General features: G+C 41.4%; 1 protein-coding gene across 5 annotated transcripts in view; it reads left to right on the top strand.

Annotated features, from left to right (window-relative positions):
• Positions 1-23,926, top strand: part of GRIK1 (glutamate ionotropic receptor kainate type subunit 1) — a 376,723-nt gene that overhangs the window by 351,547 nt on the left and 1,250 nt on the right. The window lies entirely within an intron of this gene.

The following is a 23,926-nucleotide window of genomic DNA, read 5'->3' as shown; positions in this document are numbered from 1 at the left end:
ACCAATGATTGATGTAGTTATTTTCTCTGGTAGATTTTGGAACCCAAATCAAGGAAAAAAAATATAGGCTTTCTATGGACCACAATTGGAGAGAGAGAGAGAGAGATGGCACACCCAGGAGTCAAGACTGGCACACAAGCAGAAAGGCCAATATTAATCTCCCACTGTTTTTTTTGTTTGTTTTTTTTTTTTTTTTCAGGGAGACTTTAGAAAAAAAAATAATAAAAAAAATATGATTTTATCAGGAAGAATTTAGAAACCAAATAAAATAAAATTATTTTTTTCAGGGAGAATTTATAAAACAAATAAAAACAAAAATAGGCGTTCTATGGCCCACTGACTGAGAGATGACGCACACAGGAGTCAGGAGTGGCACACAAGCCCAGAGGCCAATATTTTTCTACCAATGATTGATGTAGTTATTTTCTCTGGTAGATTTTGGAACCCAAATCAAGGAAAAAAAATATAGGCTTTCTATGGACCACAATTGGAGAGAGAGAGAGAGATGGCACACCCAGGAGTCAAGACTGGCACACAAGCAGAAAGGCCAATATTAATCTCCCACTGTTTTTTTTGTTTGTTTTTTTTTTTTTTTTTTCAGGGAGACTTTAGAAAAAAAAATAATAAAAAAAATATGATTTTATCAGGAAGAATTTAGAAACCAAATAAAATAAAATGATTTTTTCAGGGAGAATTTAAAAAACAAATAAAAACAAAAATAGGCGTTCTATGGCCCACTGACTGAGAGATGACGCACACAGGAGTCAGGAGTGGCACACAAGCCCAGAGGCCAATATTTTTCTACCAATGATTGATGTAGTTATTTTCTCTGGTAGATTTTGGAACCCAAATCAAGGAAAAAAATATAGGCTTTCTATGGACCACAATTGGAGAGAGAGAGAGAGAGAGAGATGGCACACCCAGGAGTCAAGACTGGCACACAAGCAGAAAGGCCAATATTAATCTCCCACTGTTTTTTTTGTTTGTTTGTTTTTTTTTTTTTTCAGGGAGACTTTAGAAAAAAAAATAATAAAAAAAATATGATTTTATCAGGAAGAATTTAGAAACCAAATAAAATAAAATGATTTTTTCAGGGAGAATTTATAAAACAAATAAAAACAAAAATAGGCGTTCTATGGCCCACTGACTGAGAGATGACGCACACAGGAGTCAGGAGTGGCACACAAGCCCAGAGGCCAATATTTTTCTACCAATGATTGATGTAGTTATTTTCTCTGGTAGATTTTGGAACCCAAATCAAGGAAAAAAATATAGGCTTTCTATGGACCACAATTGGAGAGAGAGAGAGAGAGAGAGAGATGGCACACCCAGGAGTCAAGACTGGCACACAAGCAGAAAGGCCAATATTAATCTCCCACTGTTTTTTTTGTTTGTTTTTTTTTTTTTTTTTTCAGGGAGACTTTAGAAAAAAAAATAATAAAAAAAATATGATTTTATCAGGAAGAATTTAGAAACCAAATAAAATAAAATGATTTTTTCAGGGAGAATTTATAAAACAAATAAAAACAAAAATAGGCGTTCTATGGCCCACTGACTGAGAGATGACGCACACAGGAGTCAGGAGTGGCACACAAGCCCAGAGGCCAATATTTTTCTACCAATGATTGATGTAGTTATTTTCTCTGGTAGATTTTGGAACCCAAATCAAGGAAAAAAAATATAGGCTTTCTATGGACCACAATTGGAGAGAGAGAGAGAGAGAGAGATGGCACACCCAGGAGTCAAGACTGGCACACAAGCAGAAAGGCCAATATTAATCTCCCACTGTTTTTTTTGGTTGTTTTTTTTTTTTTTTTTCAGGGAGACTTTAGAAAAAAAAATAATAAAAAAAATATGATTTTATCAGGAAGAATTTAGAAACCAAATAAAATAAAATGATTTTTTCAGGGAGAATTTATAAAACAAATAAAACCAAAAATAGGCGTTCTATGGCCCACTGACTCAGAGATGACGCACCCAGGAGTCAAGACTGGCACACAAGCAGAAAGGCCAATATTAATCTCCCACTGTTTTTTTTTTTTTTTTTTTTTTTTCAGGGAGACTTTAGAAAAAAAAATTATAAAAAAAATATGATTTTATCAGGAAGAATTTAGAAACCAAATAAAATAAAATGATTTTTTCAGGGAGAATTTAGAAAACAAATAAAACCAAAAATAGGCGTTCTATGGCCCACTGACTGAGAGAGAGAGAGAGAGATGGAACGCTTAGTACTGGCACACAAGCCCAAAGGGCAATATTAATCTCCCTTTTTTTTTCAGGGAGAATTTCTAAAACCCCCCCAAAAAAAAAATAGGCTTTCTATGGCCCACTTTTTGTGAGAGAGATGGGACGCTCAGGACTGGCACAGATGGCACGCTCAGGACTGGCACAGAAGCCCAGAGGCCAATATTAATCTCCCTTTTTTTCTGGGAGAATTTATAAAACCAAAAAAATATTTAAATAGGCTTTCTATGGCCCACTATTTGTGAGAGAGATGGCACGCTCAGGACTGGCACAGATGGCACGCTCACAACTGGCACACAAGCCCAGAGGCCAATATTAATCTCCCTTTTTTCAGGGAAAATTTATAAAACCAAAAAAAAAATTAAATAGGCTTTCTATGGCCCACTATTTGTGAGAGAGATGGCACGCTCAGGACTAGCACAGATGGCACGCTCACAACTGGCACACAAGCCCAGAGGCCAATATTAATCTCCCTTTTTTCAGGGAAAATTTATAAAACAAAAAAAAAAATTAAATAGGCTTTCTATGGCCCACTATTTGTGAGAGAGATGGCACGCTCAGGACTGGCACAGATGGCACGCTCACAACTGGCACACAACCCCAGAGGCCAATATTAATCTCCCTTTTTTTCAGGGAGAATTTATAAAACCAAAAAAAAAAATTAAATAGGCTTTCTATGGCCCACTATTTGTGAGAGAGATGGCACGCTCAGGGCTGGCACAGATGGCACGCTCACAACTGGCACACAAGCCCAGAGGCCAATATTAATCTCCCTTTTTTCAGGGAAAATTTATAAAACCAAAAAAAAAATTAAATAGGCTTTCTATGGCCCACTATTTGTGAGAGAGATGGCACGCTCAGGACTGGCACAGATGGCACGCTCACAACTGGCACACAAGCCCAGAGGCCAATATTAATCTCCCTTTTTTTCAGGGAGAATTTATAAAACCAAAAAAAAAATTAAATAGGCTTTCTATGGCCCACTATTTGTGAGAGAGATGGCACGCTCAGGGCTGGCACAGATGGCACGCTCAGGACTGGCACACAAGCCCAGAGGCCAATATTAATCTCCCTTTTTTTCAGGGAGAATTTATAAAACCCAAAAAAAAATAAAATAGGCTTTCTATGGCCCACTATTTGTGAGAGAGATGGCACACTCAGGACTGGCACACAAGCCCAAAGGCCAATATTAATCTCCCACTGTATTTTTATCAGGGAGAATTTATACACCCCACAAAAAAAAATACAGAAAAATGAAAAGGCTTTCTATGGCCCACTATGTGAGAGAGATGGCACACACAGGGATGGCACTCTAGCTGAAATGCCAAATTGCCAATCTTAATCTCCCACCAAAGAAAAAAAAAAAAAAAAAACAGGGAATGTCCTACAATTACTATCTCCCTGCCTGCAGTAATCTCAGCCAGGTATGGCAGGCAGCTACTATCTCCCTGCCTGCAGTAATCTCAGCCAGGTATGGCAGGCAGCAATAAGGAGTGGACTGATGCACAAATGAAATAAAAAGTGTGGACAAACAAAAAAGATAGCTGTGCAGAAAGGAAGGAACAAGAGGATTTGTGCTTTGAAAAAAAGCAGTTGGTTTGCACAGCGGCGTACACACAGCAATGCAGCTATCAGGGAGCCTTCTAGGGCAGCCCAATGAGCTACAGCGCTGAGGGGAAAAAAAAAAAAAAAACTTCCACTGTCCCTGCACACCGAGGGTGGTGTTGGACAGTGCAAATCGCTGCAGCACAAGCGGTTTTGTGGTTAATGGACCCTGCCTAACGCTATCCCTGCTTCTGACAAAGTGGCAGCAACCTCTCCCTAAGCTCAGATCAGCAGCAGTAAGATGGCGGTCGGCGGGAACGCCTCTTTATAGCCCCTGTGACGTCGCAGACAGCAAGCCAATCACTGCAATGCCCTTCTCTAAGATGGTGGGGACCAGGACCTATGTCATCACGCTGCCCACACTCTGCGTTTACCTTCATTGGCTGAGAAATGGCGCTTTTCGCGTCATTGAAACGCGACTTTGGCGCGAAAGTCGCGTACCGCATGGCCGACCCCGCACAGGGGTCGGATCTGGTTTCATGAAACCCCGACTTAGCCAAAAGTCGGCGACTTTTGAAAATGTTCGACCCGTTTCGCTCAACCCTAGTCCTTACGTATTGCCAGTCCTACTCTAGCATGAAAAACACCAAAAAAAGGACACATTCAAGAAAAAAAACCAAAAAACAGGCAAAGATGCTTACCTGTCTAAATAGGCCTCAATACAAATGCACAAGCAGGGTGCAGTGGACCCAAACATTTTTTGCAGGGAACACCTCATATACTCATAAAGAAAAAACAGGGGGGTATACCTTCATATTTAGATATGTACCGATAGAGAAACAATTGAAGGAACAGTTCCAAATAGAACAATATATTGACGAAGCCACGGGAGTGGTGAAACGCGCGTCGAGGTGCATCTTTTACTGGACCACACTAAGGCCACCATGACTGCAGGTATAATATGATTGTTATCTTAGCCAGACTGTACTATGTGATATATATGTAGTTATAGGCTATAGGGTTGATTGCAACAATGTGGTTATCGTGTATTGGACATTTTGAGTGACCGTTTTAGGACTTGCACACTGCACTTTTATCCCTTAGATGCCAGGACTTGCTACCCATGTAATGCTCTGATAGGTTAAAGTCTGTGAGCAGCCTATAAAATTTGAATATGGTCATTTGGCCTTTAGTGCTGTGATCCTGTATATTTTCTTTTTCTGCCAAAACTTGTGTACAGATGGACCTAACCATCTGAATTGTACTCTCTTCATTATTTGTTTATTAAATAAATTTTGCACTGTAATAATTTTATGTGGAATAATTAATAAATATTGTTATATTGGGAACTGTTCCTTCAATTGTTTCTCTATCGGTACATATCCTGAGAATCAGTTTGCACCACTATGCGCTAAATAGTACACGGAGGTGCACATCCAACACACAAGGCGCGCCTGCACTTAAAATAACAGCGCAAGCGCAGCGACAGGTGGCCAGTAAGAGCATCATATTGCATGCGCTGAAGACTTTGTTTGGTGCAGGATCAAGTAGCACATACATATTTAATGATGCGTAAGCATAACGGCGATCACAAAACAAGATGGTTCCTAAGAATGACTTGGGTGCACAAAGATAACAGCATTTTATGATGGACCCTCATGTCCTGTACAGATGTTAGCCCTTTAGAAAAGCTTTCTAGACCCAAGGTATCCCAGTCCGACTAGTCAAAAAGGCCAGTGCACGTTGGTTCCCTTTTACTTGTGTTTTTTGTTCCTCGTGGGCGGATTCTTCCCGATTTATTTTTTCACATTAAGATTCAAAAAATATTGCCACCCATGGAGGAGAGAGGCACGGTGCTTACCAAAGCCTGGACCCCTCATCTCCAGAAGCTTCACAGTAACTTCACGAGTCTACAGAAATCCGTCACGTACAAAAGTCGTATTTGCAGCGTTAACTTCAAGCATTAACTCAGCTCCTCTCTGTTTTATATCTCCTAATAACCAACCATCGAATGGGCAGCGTTCACTTTCATCTCATATCATTTCTCGGCTCGGAATTTTAAAAAAAAAAAAAATCTTAATGTGGATCAATTTTAAGAAACAAATGGAAAGGTTGTGTTGATCTGAGAAAGGTCACATGTAATTGCTGCATACAGTGGAAAGGTCTGCAGGAGCAGCGCTCACGTCTAAGTGCTGGCTCCTTGTAAGAAAGATCCAGCACATTCATCATCTCCGCCGGCTGTGAAAGCTTCCTGTGTAGAGAAAGAGACGAGCGAAACTTCAGAGGCAGCGCTGATCCAGCGATCTGAACCTTTTAATCACCGGATCAAAATTTCACCTTTTCTAATATCTCCATTGTAAATGTGAATATTTTCTTTAATTTATTAGTCTACGCAGATATTTTTTTTCTTTTTTTTGTGCTCTTCTAAGTAGTGATGAACGAATCTTTTGAAATTCAAATTTGCCTCATTTTCCCAGTAAATTAAATTAGCAGCAAATGGAATTGCCGCTAACAGAAAGGTCTCCAAAGCCTCCTGAGAAGACATGTATGACACTACGACTGTTTTTTCTTTTTTTTTTTTCCCCTTTTTTTTTCTTTTTTAACACCATTCCCCTGTTCCAAAAATGAGCAGCAAAAAAAAAAACCAGGCTGTCGTATTGGTTCAAGGTTAACGCGCGTCCAATTATACTACTAAAACAGGTAAAAAATGAGCACATCGTCCGATTCGCCATTGTTTTTGTACCTTTTTTGTCGCTTTCGTCCAGTTTTTTGTTTGCGCCATGCTCCTCTTTTCATTTGTGCCTTTTTTTAAGACCAACTTTTTTGTGTTTCTCTGTTTTTGTTTTGTGTTTCTTTTTTAGATTGCTATTTGCCTTTACTCCTAGTTCATCATTTTCGATTTTTCAAACAGACGCAAAAAATTTTATGCAAAGGTACACCGATCCCCCACTATTAATTGTATATACTTCAGAAAGAAAATGTAAACAAATCTTACTACATGCTTGTGGTTAACGATTTTTAATTTTTTTTATGAATTTGTCTCAAGATAAACCATTAAGGTGTATCAGAAAACAAAAAAAGAGAAGTCACTTAAAAAAAAAAAAATGGTGAAAAATAAATCAGAACCTATGGAGGGTCGATTCATCTAACCTGGCGATTCTCTCACCGTTCTTGATGGGATGACGCTCAAATGTGCAAATAACTAACTAAAAAAAAAATAAATAAATAATAATAAAAATGTTTTTTTTTATTTTTTTTTTATTCTTGGTGCAAGCGATGGCTGAATGTCTCCCCAACCCTATAAGTCAGTTAGCCTTTCAATGTTGCATCCCTCATGGTATCTGAGCGCCCTGTGATCGCAGCAGTCTATGATCTAGGCTTGCTTGAGGACATACTTTTCCAATCCTTCAGACCTGCTGCGTTCGTCGCACTCCCTGTGCATTAAATATGACATTTCAGCCATGTTACGTGATTGAGAACACAGCGGATTCCATCTCCGGAGTTGATCCTTACTCCCATGTCCTGCGCATTCCCAATAACCTTTCACTTTTTATTTTTCATGGCTTGTTTCTTTATTACATGTTGTTGCTTTCTGTAGCGACCTCGTGCCGTACTGCATGACCTCCGCTACATTTACTGTGGTATTAGAGGATGAAATGTTCTCTGCCCGTAAGTCCCGCTACAGATAACACGGCCTCTGCCTTCAGTGATCCAGACCGAGCCACAGCGCCAACATCGAAAGGTTTTCTTTCTCCCTAGTTTCTCAGATATTCTTCTTTGGATTTCTGGTTCCAGGTGGAAAGTAATCTCCAAGACTTTTCTATACCGTAAATTAATGCGAGAGCATAACCTATCACGTAAGGTAGCAGGCCTATACATGTCTACATCACTCTAAGGAAAGGCAGAGATGCAGCACTATCTGTGCCTGCATAGTTTATGGTGAAAGACAAGCATGCAGTACTGTCTGACACTGGATAATTTACAGGGAGAGGCAGTACAGTCAATTTTTAATTCATTTACATGGAGAAACAGGGAGACAGTAATATCTGATCCTCTATAATTTACAACAAAAGACTGAGATGCAGTACTATCTGTGCCTGTAAGAAAAAGGAATACAGTACTGTCTGAGACTGGATAATTTATAGGGAGAGGCAGTATGCTTAATTCATTTACAGGGAGAGACAGTAATGTGTATGTGCCTGTGTAATTTGCAACAAAAGACTGAGATGCAGTACTATCTGTGCCTGTAAGAAAAAGGAATACAGTACTGTCTGAGACTGGATAATTTACAGGGAGAGGCAGTACAGTCAATTTTTAATTCATTTACATGGAGAAACAGGGAGACAGTATTATCTGATCCTATATAATTTACAACAAAAGACTGAGATGCAGTACTATCTGTGCCTGTAAGAAAAAGGAATACAGTACTGTCTGAGACTGGATAATTTATAGGGAGAGGCAGTAAGCTTAATTCATTTACAGGGAGAGACAGTAATGTGTATGTGCCCGTGTCATTTGCAACAAAAGACTGACATGCAGTACTATCTGTCCCTACATAATTTATAGCGAGAGAAGGGGATACAATACGGTGTGAGATGGGATAATTTACAGGGAGAGGCAGTATATGCAATGCTTAATTCATTTACAGGGACAGGCACAGAAGCAGTAATATCTGTGCCTGTATCATTTACAATGAAAAACTGAGATACAGTACTATCTGTGCCTGTAAAATTTATAGTGAGAGACAGGGATTTAATACTGTCTGAAACTGTATAATTTACAGGGTGAGGCAGTATACTCAATAATTAATTCATTTACAGGGAGAGACAGGGAGTCAGTACTATCTGTACTTTCAGATAGAAACGAAAGGCAGTTCTAATTTACTTACAAGGAAAAACAGAAAAGCCGTAGTTGCATTGAGATGGAATGAATTAGAGCACTGATCATAGGGTAATTGAACTCCTGATCATAGCAATATCAGAGGTGCTTGAACAGCCAGGTCTGTGTCCAGGAGGTTTAGATAAGCAATTAAGGAATAAAGGTGTTTTCCAGCATCACTCCTAAATAAAACATCCTATTTATTTCTATTTTATCTTCACTAGAGTCATATTCAAAGACAACTTTTAAAAATGGAACAGAAGACTAACACGTTTCCAAGCTAGTGCAGGTTCTTTCTCATAGAAAGACTATAATGCAGTACTGTCTGTGCTTATATCACTTGTAAGGAAAGACAGGAAAGCAGTACTATCTTTGCCTACCTACATATTGTAAATTACAGTCAGGGAGAAACAGGTAGTAATAATTTACAGGGAAGCAGTATAAATCATGTATAAATTAACTAAAACTAGATAGGAAGGCAGTATTATCTGTACCTACATTACCTACAGGTAGAAACAGAAAGGCAGTACTATCTGGGCCTTTGTCACTTACAAGGAAAGAGGGGGATGCAGTACCAACTCTCCCTATATAATATATAGAGAAAGACAGGGAAACAATACTGTCTGAGACTACAGAATTTACAGTGAGAGACAAACATGCAGTAAAGTTTATGCCCAATTCATTTAATAGAAGGTACAGAAAGGCAGTACTATCTGTGCATATATTGTTTTCTGTTAGAGATGGGAAAGCAATACTATCTAGGCCTATATCCTTTATAGTGAGTGGCCAGGAGGCAGCAATGCTTGTGTGTACATCACTTGCAGATAGAAGCAAAAAAAAGTACTGTCTGTGACTCATTTACAGGGAGAAGCTAAAGGGTAGTAATATCTGTGCCTACATTATTTACTGTGAGAGACAAGGAGACAGCACTGTCTGTGACTCATTTACAGGGAGAAGCTAAAGGGTAGTAATATCTGTGCCTACATTATTTACTGTGAGAGACAAGGAGACAGTACTGTCTGTGACTCATTTACAGGGAGAAGCTAAAGGATAGTAATATCTGTGCCTATATTATTTACTGTGAGAGACAAGGAGACAGTACTGTCTGTGCTTAGATCATATGCCGGAAAAAACAAAAATCTGTGTTTAAATTATTAACAGGAAGGGAATAAATATTACTTGAACCTACATAATTTTCATTGCTGAGAATGGCGGCTTTAAAGGGATTGTCTAATCCTGATAAATGGGTAAAATTGCAAAGCTACAAGCAGCTTTGTAATGTACCTCTTATTAAAAATTGTCTCTGCTCTCAAGGACAGAGGGATTTTTAATTCTATAGTTTACAGCTCATTCCCTAGGTTACGAGCAGAGGTGGCAGGTTTCCGAGGCAAGGAGCTGTTTGTTTTAGAATGTACGAGCTGGACGAATTGCTGGATCTCTTCTGTCTCGCAGGTTGTAAACACCGTTGTTGTATATTAACAGTAGAATTTGTCAGTTTAATCGTTCCGGGCCTTGCTTCACCCACCAGTGTGAGGGGCAGATGATTGCTGAATAATACAACCATCATCTGCCTGCAAAGATGCAGGCTCAGGTCCTGAACCCGTGTGAAAGTCAGAGAGACGGCGTATAATGTACCAGGAGTTAAAGGACCAACTGTCATCTCCTCTCTCCGTACTGAGAAAATTTGTGTTCACTCAATACTCAAGAACTGAGAGTGAAATTTCAGTCCAGGAGGAGAAAAAAAAGCAGATTTCCTTGATGAGAGATATTACAAAGTTTCTTATTTTTATGTGTATTATTGATCTAAGAAATAAAAATTAAAACTTTGTTTTTCACTTTGAATGCTTCACGGACAACATCATCAGTCTCAGGTTAGAGATGTAGCACTTTTCTCTCTCCCCCCTGTAGTCATTTCCACCTGAACGTTCCTGGACATTTCTGCAGTGCATAAGGCACAGATGCTGATTAATGAACTGACATCCATTGCCCGGGAAAGCATGACCTCCTAACCTACAAAATGTCCATTAAAGAACTCGCTGCCAGCGCCAGCCAAGGTCTCAATCAGGGACATGAAATAACTTTCTGTTCAGCCATAAAAAGACGTGAAGAGCCGGCTGCTGAAATAACTTCATGACTTCAGTAAGCTGCACGCTGCTCAGTCTAGAAAGGGAGAGACATTTTTATTATTATTTATTATTATTATAGCGGCATTTATTCCATGGCGCTTTACATGTGAGGAGGGGTATACATAATAAAAACAAGTACAATAATCTTAATCAATGCAAGTCACGACTGGTACATGAGGAAAGAGGACCCTTCCCGCGAGGGCTCACAATCTACAAGGGATGGGTGAGGATACAGTAGGTGAGGATAGAGCTGGTCATGCAGCGGTTTGGTCGATCGGTGGTTACTGCAGGTTGTAGGCTTGTCGGAAGAGGTGGGTCTTCAGGTTCTTTTTGAAGGTTTCGATGGTAGGCGAGAGTCTGATGTGTTGTGGTAGAAGGTTCCAGAGTAGGGGTGATGCGCGGGAGAAATCTTGTATACGATTGTGGGAAGAGGAGATAAGAGGGGAGTAGAGAAGGAGATCTTGTGAGGATCGGAGGTTGCGTGCAGGAGAGTACCAGGAGACGAGGTCACAGATGTATGGAGGAGACAGGTTGTGGATGGCTTTGTATGTCATGGTTAGGCTTTTGTACTGGAGTCTCTGGGTGATGGGGAGCCAGTGAAGGGATTGACAGAGGGGAGAGGCCTGGGAATAGCGGGGGGACAGGTGGATTAGTCGGGCAGCAGAGTTTAGAATAGATTGGAGGGGTGCGAAAGTGTTAGAGGGGAGGCCACAGAGCAGGGGGTTACAGTTGTCGAGGCGGGAGATGATGAGGGCATGGACTAGGGTTTTTGCAGATTCTTGGTTGAGGAATGTGCGGATCCGTGAAATATTTTTGAGTTGGAGGCGGCAGGAAGTGGAAAGGGCTTGGATATGTGGTTTGAAGGAGAGATCAGTGTCAAGGATCACCCCAAGACAGCGGGCTTGTGGGACTGGGGAGAGTGGGCAGCTGTTTACTGTAATGGATAGGTTGGTTGGGGGGGTCGCGTGAGATGGGGGAAAGATGATGAATTTTGTTTTGTCCATGTTAAGTTTTAGAAATTTAGCGGAGAAGAAGGAGGAAATAGTGGACAGACATTGAGGGATTCTGGTTAGTAGGGAGGTGATATCTGGTCCAGAGATGTAGATGTGTGTGTCATCAGCATAGAGATGATACTGAAAGCCATGAGATTCTATGAGCTGTCCCAGGCCAAAGGTGTAAATGGAGAAGAGCAGGGGCCCTAGGACTGAACCTTGTGGGACTCCGACAGATAGGTGGCGAGGTGAGGAGGTGGTGTGTGAGTGGGAGACGCTGAATGTCCGGTCTGTTATGTATGACGAGATCCAGGATAGGGCCAAGTCTGTGATTCCAAGGGATGAGAGGGTCTGTAATAATAGGGAATGGTCCACTGTGTTAAAGGCAGCCGACAGGTCCAGGAGGAGGAGGATAGAGTTGTGTCGCTTGCTCTTGGCAGATAATAGGTCATTGGTGACCTTAGTTAGGGCAGTTTCCGTGGAGTGGTGTGACCGGAAGCCTGATTGTAAGCGGTCGAAGAGAGAGCAGGAAGATAGATGGGAGGACAGTTCAAGATGGACGTGTTGTTCCAGTAGTTTTGAGGCCTAGTGAAGAAGTGATATTGGGCGATAGCTAGATACAGAGAATGGGTCAAGAGAGGGCTTTTTGAGGATAGGCATGTTTAAAGCTATATATATATATATATATATATACATATATATATATATATATGAGGCGACCAGTATGCACCAACCATGGGAACGTGTAGAAGAGACCTGAGGTCAGATTTCAGGGTCCAGACATGTTTGAATCTGATTGAGAGCAGCCCAGAAGGATTCAGGCAGTGTTGAAAGCCAAAGGTGAATTTACAAAATAATGAACAAAAGATTAAAATTTAGATTTATTTAAGAGCAAAACAGTAAGTGACATTGACATGAATCTGCATAACTAATCATATGCTAAATAGTTGCAAGTCAAATTTATGTATGAGATATCCAAGATGATTGTCTATAAAATGATGGTAGTCTTACTTTTGAAGCAAGTAAGTAATATGTCTACTAATGCTAGGTGTCCGTGTCTGTGGGCAGTGGGGTTACTATATATTTTTATGTCCCAAAGATGCATATAAGACTTTTTTTGGGTGGTCATTACTTTTGAAGCAGTAGTGAATGGTGAGATATGGAGCCGGAAAGTCAAGTCCAATATATTGTTACCCTTTTGCTCGTCAGTGTAGACCCTAAGGCAAGTCAATCAGTAAATAATAGTAGTACTAGTAAATAACATAGGATACTTAGTTAACGCTATTTTGATTAAAAAAGCATAAAGGCCATTCCACCATGGCACAGTGTACCCATCGGGACATTTCTAAAACCTGTCTCTAGTATAAAAACTACAGTTAGGGCCAGAAATATTTGGACACTGACACAATTTTCGCGAGTTGGGCTCTGCATGCCACCACATTGGATTTGAAATGAAACCTCTACAACAGAATTCAAGTGCAGATTGTAACGTTTAATTTGAAGGGTTGAACAAAAATATCTGATAGAAAATGTAGGAATTGTACACATTTCTTTACAAACACTCCACATTTTAGGAGGTCAAAAGTAATTGGACAAATAAACATAACCCAAACAAAATATTTTTATTTTCAATATTTTGTTGCAAATCCTTTGGAGGCAATCACTGCCTTAAGTCTGGAACCCATGGACATCACCAAACGCTGGGTTTCCTCCTTCTTAATGCTTTGCCAGGCCTTTACAGCCGCAGCCTTCAGGTCTTGCTTGTTTGTGGGTCTTTCCGTCTTAAGTCTGGATTTGAGCAAGTGAAATGCATGCTCAATTGGGTTTAGATCTGGAGATTGACTTGGCCATTGCAGAATGTTCCACTTTTTGGCACTCATGAACTCCTGGGTAGCTTTGGCTGTATGCTTGGGGTCATTGTCCATCTGTACTATGAAGCGCCGTCCAATCAACTTTGCAGCATTTGGCTGAATCTGGGCTGAAAGTATATCCCGGTACACTTCAGAATTCATCCGGCTACTCTTGTCTGCTCTTATGTCATCAATAAACACAAGTGACCCAGTGCCATTGAAAGCCATGCATGCCCATGCCATCACGTTGCCTCCACCATGTTTTACAGAGGATGTGGTGTGCCTTGGATCATGTGCCGTTCCCTTTCTTCTCCAAACTTTTTTCTTCCCATCATTCTGGTCCAGGTTGATCTTTGTCTCATCTGTCCATAGAATACTTTTCCAGAACTGAGCTGGCTTCTTGAGGTGTTTTTCTGTCTATTTTTGGTATTGATGAATGGTTTGCATCTAGATGTGAACCCTTTGTATTTACTGTCATGGAGTCTTCTCTTTACTGTTGACTTAGAGACAGATACACCTACTTCACTGAGAGTGTTCTGGACTTCAGTTGATGTTGTGAACGGGTTCTTCTTCACCAAATTAAGTATGCGGCGATCATCCACCACTGTTGTCATCCGTGGACACCCAGGCCTTTTTGAGTTCCCAAGCTCACCAGCCAATTCCTTTTTTCTCAGAATGTACCCAACTGTTGATTTTGCTACTCCAAGCATGTCTGCTATCTCTCTGATGGATTTTTTCTTTTTTTTCAGCCTCAGGATGTTCTGCTTCACCTCAATTGAGAGTTCCTTTGACCGCATGTTGTCTGCTCACAGCAATAGCTTCCAAATGCAAAACCACACACCTGGAATCCACCCCTGACCTTTTAACTACTTCATTGATTACAGGTTAAAGAGGGAGACGTCTTCAGAGTTAATTGCAGCCCTTAGAGTCCATTGTCCAATTACTTTTGGTCCCTTGAAAAAGAGGACGCTATGCATTACAGAGCTATGATTCCTAAACCCTTTCTCCGATTTGGATGTGGAAACTATCATATTGCAGCTGGGAGTGTGCACTTTCAGCCCATATTATATATATAATTGTATTTCTGAATATGTTTTTGTAATCAGCTAAAATAACAAAACTTGTGTCACTGTCCAAATATTTCTGGCCCTAACTGTATACCATGAGTCATACGACATCGATGTGAATAAGGGCAGAGCAGAACAAGGCCCCGACTGAGACACTCATCCATGGGAAACTATATGAATGGGTGTTATTAAGGACAGGTTCTCCAGAGCAAGAAACTCTTTACACACTCTCTACGCCAGGAGTGTCAAACTGCATTCCTCGAGGGCTGCAAACCGGTCATGTTTTCAGGATTTCCTTGTACTGCACAGGTGATAATTTAATCACCAACTCATTATTTGTGTAGGTGATTAAATTATCACCTGTGCAGTACAAGGAAATCCTGAAAACATGACCTGTTTGCGGCCCTCGAGGAATGCAGTTTGACAACCCTGCTCTACGCTGTGTCCAAGAGATAAGGATCCTACAGAGAGGATATACACTGTAATCTATTGGAGGGATTTTCTGGTTTGGGAAAGTCTATGTCTCCTGGTGCAGTTTTCTTCTTTCACCCTCCTTGGGTCCAGCACTCCCGAGTCCTCGCCACTGCTCCCAGTGTCCGGATCTGGGATCAGCAGAAGAGACTCGGAACTGGACCTGTGGAGGGTGAATAAAGCGAAGTTTGTTTCTTTTTTTAAATAAACTGCAGATGGGGGAGAGGTACAGTAGCATGTAAACGTTTAGGCCCATTTTCCTGCTTATAATAGAATGGTTGTTTTTTTTACCTAAAATGCAAAGGAAATGTGTAATCTGTAACTTTAGGCCCTTTTCTAGATCATTTCATCTTTAACACTGTTCACAATAACAGTAATTTTGACCAAGAGTCGAAAATGAATTATCCCTTTAAGGAGATTGAAGAAGTTTTATTCCCTTTATTTCTCTGTTTATCCTTATGATTAATTAGAAGAGCCAGTTATATTGTAAGATGCAGGTTTTTCCCAGAGACTCTGTGGGTCACTCAAGTGTGCTTTTTGCTACATCAGCATTTGGAACTAATTATTGAATTTTCTTGGGCTTTGTCTCTGCACCAATTATATGAAATATGTCAATTTCTTTAGACTTACAGCCTAATTATAATCGTATATTTGTGCTGCACTGATATAGTCTAGTAAATAACATCTTGTGGCTTCTTAGCGTCTTCCCAGCATCAGCTGTACATGTGCAGCGCTGGTGTATGGTGTTCTATGACCGGCATCTTCATGTATATGTAGTAAGTGACCAGTTTTCTCTCTTATTTTATTCCCCCTGCTTCCCAGAGCATCCAATTTTTCGTTCTTTTTTAAATCCCCCATTCAGTTCCAGAGGCATAGTCCTTTAGTGCTAATTTTTCTGGGCGTGGCTCATAGGCTCCTCTGGGGCGTGTCTATAGGCTCCTCTGGGGTGTGTCTATAGGCTCCTCTGGGGCGTGGCTCATAGGCTCCTCTGGGGCGTGGCTCATAGGCTCCTGGGGCGTGGCTCATAGGCTCCTCTGGGCATGTCTATAGGGCTCCTCTGGGGCATATCTATAGGCTCCTCTGGGGCGTGGCTCATAGGCTCCTCTGGGGCGTGTCTATAGGCTCCTCTGGAGCGTGGCTCATAGGCTCCTCTGGGGGCGTGTCTATAGGCTCCTCTGGGGCGTGTCTATAGGCTCCTCTGGGGCGTGGCTCATAGGCTCCTCTGGGCATGTCTATAGGCTCCTCTGGGGCGTGTCTATAGGCTCCTCTGGGCATGTCTATAGGCTCCTCTGGGGCGTGTCTATAGGCTCCTCTGGGGCGTGTCTGTAGGCTGCTCTGCATTATTACCCTGTGACCCACATCCCCTTTAAATAGAAAGGCCCATATCTCTGGAACTCCCTATGGCAGATTTAAAGAAATAAAAAAAAAAAAAAAAGAATGCTCAAAGGAGCAGCTTTGTATTGTAGGTTCAAGTCTCTGAAGAGATTAAAAAATAAAAAGGAAAAAAAAGGAAAAACTTTTTTTTTTTTAATAAATATACACATTGGAATCACTCCACTTTTCCCATTGAAAAACAAAGAAATGAAAAAAAAATCTATTTGGTATTGCTGCCTTATTAAAAGTCCAATGTATCAAAATATAAAATTATTGAACTTTAAGGTACAGAATGTCCACCAATAGAAATTGAAAGTCTGAACACCAAAACTCACGTGTTTCTCGTTTACCAAAAAATGCAATAAAAAGATATTAAAAACATAACATGGTATCTATAAAAATTGATCTCACCGTGTAAAAAAATACATTTTGGACACACTTTTTTTTCGATGGTAGCAACGACTTAGATTGTCTACAACTTTTTATGCATTTATTTTATTATTTTTTTTCCATTTAGTTCACCTATTGGGCCTTTCATAAGTTCAGAAAAAAAATCTTTTGGGGGGGGAGCATTTTAAATTCTTCCAAATAGCGCATGTTTCATGTATTTTGAGCTAAGTAAACAATGGTCTTCATGTTTGTTTATAACTATTTTTCGCGTGACATGTTTCACAAAAATTATCAAAAATCACTCCAGGGGTTAGGGGTAGGTCTAAAGTACATTTGTGCCCAAAAATGTGACTTTTCGAAAAAGTTGCAATTGATGAATAGGATAACAATTGTGGAACGCCTAAAAAAGAAACCGACAAATGCATAAAAAAATGCACATGGGGTAAGCAACATAGCGAATCAGAAGAACTATACTACATTTCTAATTAGAGGTATCTTCTAATATTATTATTCCGCCTACTACATATTGGGATAGGATCTTTAAAGGGAACCTGTCACCCCGTTTTTTCAGATTGAGCTATAAATACTGTTAAATAGGGCCTGCGCTGTGCGTTACTATAGTGTATGTAGTGTACCCTGATTTCCCATGTATGCTGAGAAATACATTACCAAAGTCGCCGTTTTCGCCTGTCAATCAGGCTGGTCTGGTCAGGTGGGCGTGTTCACAGCGCTCTTTTCTTCCCCAGCTTTCCGTTGGTGGCGTAGTGGTGTGCGCATGTCCAAGGTCCGAATTCCCTGCGCGCGATCTGCGCTGTCATCCCTTGCATCGGTGGGGGCGGCCATCTTCCTGGAGCCGCGCGTGCGCAGATGGAATGCTCTGCCGCACGGGGCTTCAGGAAAATGGCCGCGGGATGCCGCGCGTGCGCACAAGAGATTGCGGCGGCCATTTTCCCAAAGCCGAGTTTGCATCTCGGCTTTGGGAAAATGGCCGCCGCGATCTCTAATGCGCACGCGCGGCATCCCGCGGCCATTTTCCTGAAGCCCCGTGCGGCAGAGCATTCCATCTGCGCACGCACGACCCCAGGAAGATGGCCGCCCCCACCGATGCAAGGGATGACAGCGCAGATCGCGCGCTGTGTCTTCACGTGGGCGCAGGGAATTCGGACCTTGGACATGCGCACACCACTACGCCACCAACGGAAAGCTGAGGAAGAAAAGAGCGCTGTGAACACGCCCACCCGACCTGACCAGCCTGATTGACAGGCGAAAACGGCGACTTTGGTCATGTATTTCTCAGCATACATGGGGAATCAGGGTACACTACATACACTATAGTAACGCACAGCGCAGGCCCTATTTAACAGTATTTATAGCTCAATCTGAAAAAACGGGGTGACAGGTTCCCTTTAAGATGGGAATACCCCTTTAAAGACTCCCTACTAGGTGGATCTCCATTGGGGGGTACCAGCACGTTTCATGAGGTTATATACATAATAAAACAATAGGCTCTAAACTTTAAATATTTTCTTTATTTTTAATGTTTCCACATTTTTATTTTATTTATTTTTTTCTAATTATTACTTGGTCTTCAGTCCGTAAATTATCGCTGCGCTATATAATAGAAAACACAAAAATCAACACGTGTTTTGTAAAACCAGCTGACCCGAGTTAAAATTAACAAAGTCCTCATCACCGCTCCTGCCGAGATCACAGGAACAGAAATTGTTTTAAAAAGTGAGAATTAATTTTCGGCTTTGAAGACCGCGGTTATCTTGGGAATTATTATAAAATTATTGGTTTATCCAAGAAAACAAAAAAAGTCACATTTTCCCAATTCAACAGATTCCTCTTAATAGAAAATGCAGCATGTAGCCAAATAAAAACAAACAAAAAAAATCATATATGTAAACAGGTCTTCAACAATGGCTGCATTCAGAACGACCATCCTGGTTTTCATGGTGGACATTGGATTATGTTGAACCTCTGGGCATTTACTCGTCCCAAACGTTTCCAGGCAAGTTCAGTCAACCTCTAATTGATAATGTTTATGGCTAAATATTACAGGACAGGAACCATAAAGAAACAATATAATTTATCAGATTATTAGCTGACTTCTTAAAGGCTATGATGATCTTTCCATTGGAAAAAATGTTTACCTTTAGTTAATAAAATTGTACTGAGCATTAGTCTGTAATTTCCATTCACTTTCAGACTCCCAGTTTGCAGCCTGATCCATGTTTCAGATTTTTTTTTCTGATGGGAATTTCACTCCCAGTAATATAGGCTGGATGTGTCTCTCTCAGTAATATAGGCTGGATGTGTCACTCCCAGTAATATAGGCTGGATGTGTCTCTCTCAGTAATATAGGCTGGATGTGTCACTCCCAGTAATATAGGCTGGATGTGTCACTCCAGTAATATAGGCTGGATGTGTCACTCCCAGTAATATAGGCTGGATATGTCACTCCCAGTAATATAGGCTGGATGTGTCTCTCTCAGTAATATAGGCTGGATGTGTCTCTCTCATTAATATAGGCTGGATGTGTCTCTCTCAGTAATATAGGCTGGATGTGTCTCATTAATATAGGCTGGATGTGTCTCTCTCAGTAATATAGGCTGGATGTGTCTCTCCCAGTAATATAGGCTGGATGTGTCACTCCCAGTAATATAGGCTGGATGTGTCACTCCCAGTAATATAGGCTGGATGTGTCTCTCTCAGTAATATAGGCTGGATGTGTCTCTCTCAGTAATATAAGCTGGATGTGTCACTCCCAGTAATATAGGCTGGATATGTCACTCCCAGTAATATAGGCTGGATGTGTCTCTCTCAGTAATATAGGCTGGATGTGTCACTCCCAGTAATATAGGCTGGATGTTTCACTTCCAGTAATATAGGCTGGATGTGTCTATCTCAGTAATATAAGCTGGATGTGTCACTCCCAGTAATATAGGCTGGATGTGTCTCAGTAATATAGGCTGGATGTGTCTCTCTCAGTAATATAGGCTGGATGTGTCACTCCAAGTAATATAGGCTGGATGTGTCACTCCCAGTAATATTGGCTGGATGTATCTCTCTCAGTAATATAGGCTGGATGTGTCTCTCTCAGTAATATAGGCTGGATGTGTCACTCCCAGTAATATAGGCTGGATGTGTCACTCCCAGTAATATAGGCTGGATGTGTCACTCTCAGTAATATAGGCTGGATGTGTCACTCCCAGTAATATAGGCTGGATGTGTCTCTCTCAGTAATATAGGCTGGATGTGTCTCTCTCAGTAATATAGGCTGGATATGTCACTCCCAGTAATATAGGCTGGATGTGTCTCTCTCAGTAATATAGGCTGGATGTGTCTCTCTCAGTAATATAGGCTGGATGTGTCTCTCTCAGTAATATAGGCTGGATGTGTCTCTCTCAGTAATATAGGCTGGATGTGTCACTCCCAGTAATATAGGCTGGATGTGTCACTCCCAGTAATATTGGCTGGATGTGTCTCTCTCAGTAATATAGGCTGGATGTGTCACTCCCAGTAATATAGGCTGGATGTGTCACTCCCAGTAATATAGGCTGGATGTGTCACTCCCAGTAATATAGGCTGGATGTGTCAGTAATAAAGGCTGGATGTGTCACTCCCAGTAATATAGGCTGGATGTGTCACTCTCAGTAATATAAGCTGGATGTGTCTCTCCCAGTAATATAGGCTGGATGTGTCACTCTCAGTAATAGAAGCTGGATGTGTCTCTCCCAGTAATATAGGCTGGATGTGTCACTCCCAGTAATATAGGCTAGATGTGTCACTCCCAGTAATATAGGCTGGATGTGTCTCTCTCAGTAATATAGGCTGGATGCGTCTCTCTCAGTAATATAGGCTGGATGTGAGGTCTGTATGCATGTGGGGAGCTGCTGTCTTCACTTTCAGGCTCTAGCACAGCTTCTACATGCACTTACTTTCTATGTGTTTTTTTTCCTTCTGTATAGCCTGTTTTCTCTACCCTCCCTGAGACTGTAGATACTTTTCCTTCTCTCGACACTGTAGAGATCTGCATACAATCCCCATTTCCTGCCTTGTGTTATTTTAAACACTGAAGGAAGGGAGAGCAATGAGCCATCAGGAGCATTTGGAAACGTTGCTTAACTTTGCATTTAGGATGCATACAAACACCAAAAAAACCTATGCAAGGGTTTACATAGCCTTTAACTGCACTTGTCTGCACTATTGGGTCACAAGCAGTTAATACTTTAGGATGCAAAAAAAAAGCATGTCAGCACTCATGATGACGTAGAAGGCACATGACTGCTGCAGCCAGTGATTGGCTGCAGTGGTCATGTTATAGACAGTACCACATTGCAGCAGCCAAACTTGTGAGGAGCAATAGAGAGGAGGAAGTGGAATGACCAGGGCTTTAATGGGTAAATAAGCCTACACCCATCTTTAAAGGGGTATTCCCATCTCCAAGACCATATCCCAATATGTAGTAGGTGTAATAATAATAATATTAGCAAATTCCTACAATTTGAAATGTAGTATAGTTTTTCTATGTCTCTTTCCTCATGTGCAGGCATTGTAGGACCTTAGGTATCCATGGTTTCGACCACTACCAATTAGCTAACTAACTGTCACTATGTCAGTGGTCGTAACCATGGATACCTAAGGTCCTGCAATACCTAAGGAAAGAGACATAGCGAATCTGAAGAACTATACTCTATCTCTCATTGATGGTATTTGTAAGGGCTCCTTCTCACTTGCGTGAAATACGGCCGAGTCTTGCAGGTTAAAACCCGGCTCTGCCGCCGGCAGTTCAGAGCAGAGCGTGCGGCCGCACAGCAATACATGGAGCCGCACGGCAGAGCCGAGTTTTAACCTGCGAGACTCGCCCGTATTTCACGCAAGTGAGAAGGAGCCCTTAATAATATTATTATTATTTTGATTACACCTACTACATATTGGGATAGTATCTTGGAGATGGGAATACACTTGTAAGTGTTTGGAGCCTGGGCCGCAGCTCACAGAACCTGAGCCTTTGGTACTCTGAGTGCGGCAACATATGGTGGGCTCGAAAAACAGGATAGTCAGCGGATTTAAGGCTTTCCTCCCTCTCTTTGTCTAAAAAAAATGTGCAAGGTTTCGGCTGCATTTTGCGTTGAGGGATACTGCATGGTGGGCTATGTTCACATTCGAGATTTTTGCTTCCCTTTTGCTTACTGTGGGGTCTTTCTAGTTTCCTATCGAGGTTCTGGTATTTTTGACAGTAAGGATAGCCCTGCAGATCAGAAAACCTAGGATATCCAGCAACACTGGCTTCGGAGCAACATCCCCTATATTCTCGGGTGGTAAGAACTTGTGCCGGCCTCCCTTCCCTCTCATTAATGTTTTGTATGCCACTTTCAGGGGGAAAAAATGTCCAAAAATATCCTGGGTTTCTTTTCTCAAGAGTTTTTTTGCATATGAAAATGTCGGACAACTCTTGAAAAGTTTTTGTTCTGAAGCCAAATAAACGAGTCTCTCCTCGCCTTGGGCGCCACATGTTCGGAACATAGAACCGATCCCTATGTATTTCCGTGCCTGCGGCATTGGCATATGCACCATTGTGAAAGACTTAATTATGACATTTCTCACCGTTGACCCTTTTCTAACATAAGACCCCCGTAGTGTATAATTAAGTTGCCGACCATGGAATGATTTCAGCTCTTATGTAAATAGCCATTTAGCAAGCAGCGCTACACCTCCGTGCCAGATACCTTTTTTTTTCGCGGCTTCTCTCTGTAGGTTTTTGGGCTTTGTATTGTTTGTGATATTGATTTACTTGGCAGGGGAACATTCTGCCTGTTCTGTTGTGAAGAAGAAATCCTGGCGCCGTGCCAGCTCAACTACCAAACGACCCATTTACCAGGAGCCGCAAATGGTCAGAGCTGATGTTTTGCCGTTCGCAGTAATTGACTGTTCCACACCTGATCTGTTCCCATTTCTTCTCATCTGCTGCGATATTCAGATGGATATTTCACCCTATTAATGCTGCTAGTTCAGCATCCTTCGTCACCAGATCCTGCCGCAATGTGCACGGTGCAAGTCTCACCTCTTCTATCACGACTCCGGAAATCACAAAAGTCAAAAAAGAGAAATAATGGAGGTCGCTTAGTGTTGTTTAGATTATTAAATATTTATTTTTTTTTAGAATTGGGTACAGCATTATGCCTCAATATGGCTTGATCTTCCAAAAAAACTGGGCAATGGTATGTAGAGCTGATATTTCCGGAAAAATGCTGCTTAAAATATGCGTCTTTTTGCATCTGTTTATTTTTCCTATTCATTCGAATGGGTGTAAAACAGTACAAAAAAAATGCTGAAAGAAAATGCTTAGAATCTGCAAGGAACAAATAAGCAGCACATGCATAAAATATCAGAAATCTCATACACTATGTTGGTACAGTAAAAGCCTGCTCTTTGTAACGGAGAAAACCACAATATATGAACAAGACCTTAGTCCCCTGACTAACGGCTTTCTCCAGTATTCCAATAAAGCGGAGATCGAGCATGCTCACTTCTCCATTTGGCTACTTTCACACATCAGGTTTTCGCCGTCAGGCTAAATCCGGCTAAATTTCAAAAAAACGGATCATGCGAATGTTGCCACCAGATCAGGGTTTTTTTCCCATAGACTTGTATTAGTGCCGGATTGCATCGGATGACATTGCATTTTGTCCGGTTTTCGCCGGATCCGGCAAATCTGACGCTTCCGGTTTCTTGAAAAAACGTCCACTGCAACATTTTTTGTCTCCAGCGAAAAAGCCTGAAGCGCCGGATCCGGCGCTTCCAGCTGTTTGCTAGAATGGAAGCCTATGAGAGCCGGAAGGTGCTGGATCCGGAAAAAGGCCGATCCGGCTGCCTGATCCGGTTTTTTAAACTGAGCATGCTCCAAAAGGCTAGCCGGATCCGACAAAAAAACGGATCTGTCGCATCAGTTTTTCACAATCTGCGCCGGATCCAGTTTTTCC

Source organism: Ranitomeya imitator, chromosome 3, assembly GCF_032444005.1.
Source record: "Ranitomeya imitator isolate aRanImi1 chromosome 3, aRanImi1.pri, whole genome shotgun sequence".
NCBI lineage: Eukaryota > Metazoa > Chordata > Amphibia > Anura > Dendrobatidae > Ranitomeya > Ranitomeya imitator.
The sequence above is the reverse complement of the archived record's forward strand: the minus strand, read 5'-3'. Positions and strand labels throughout refer to the sequence as shown.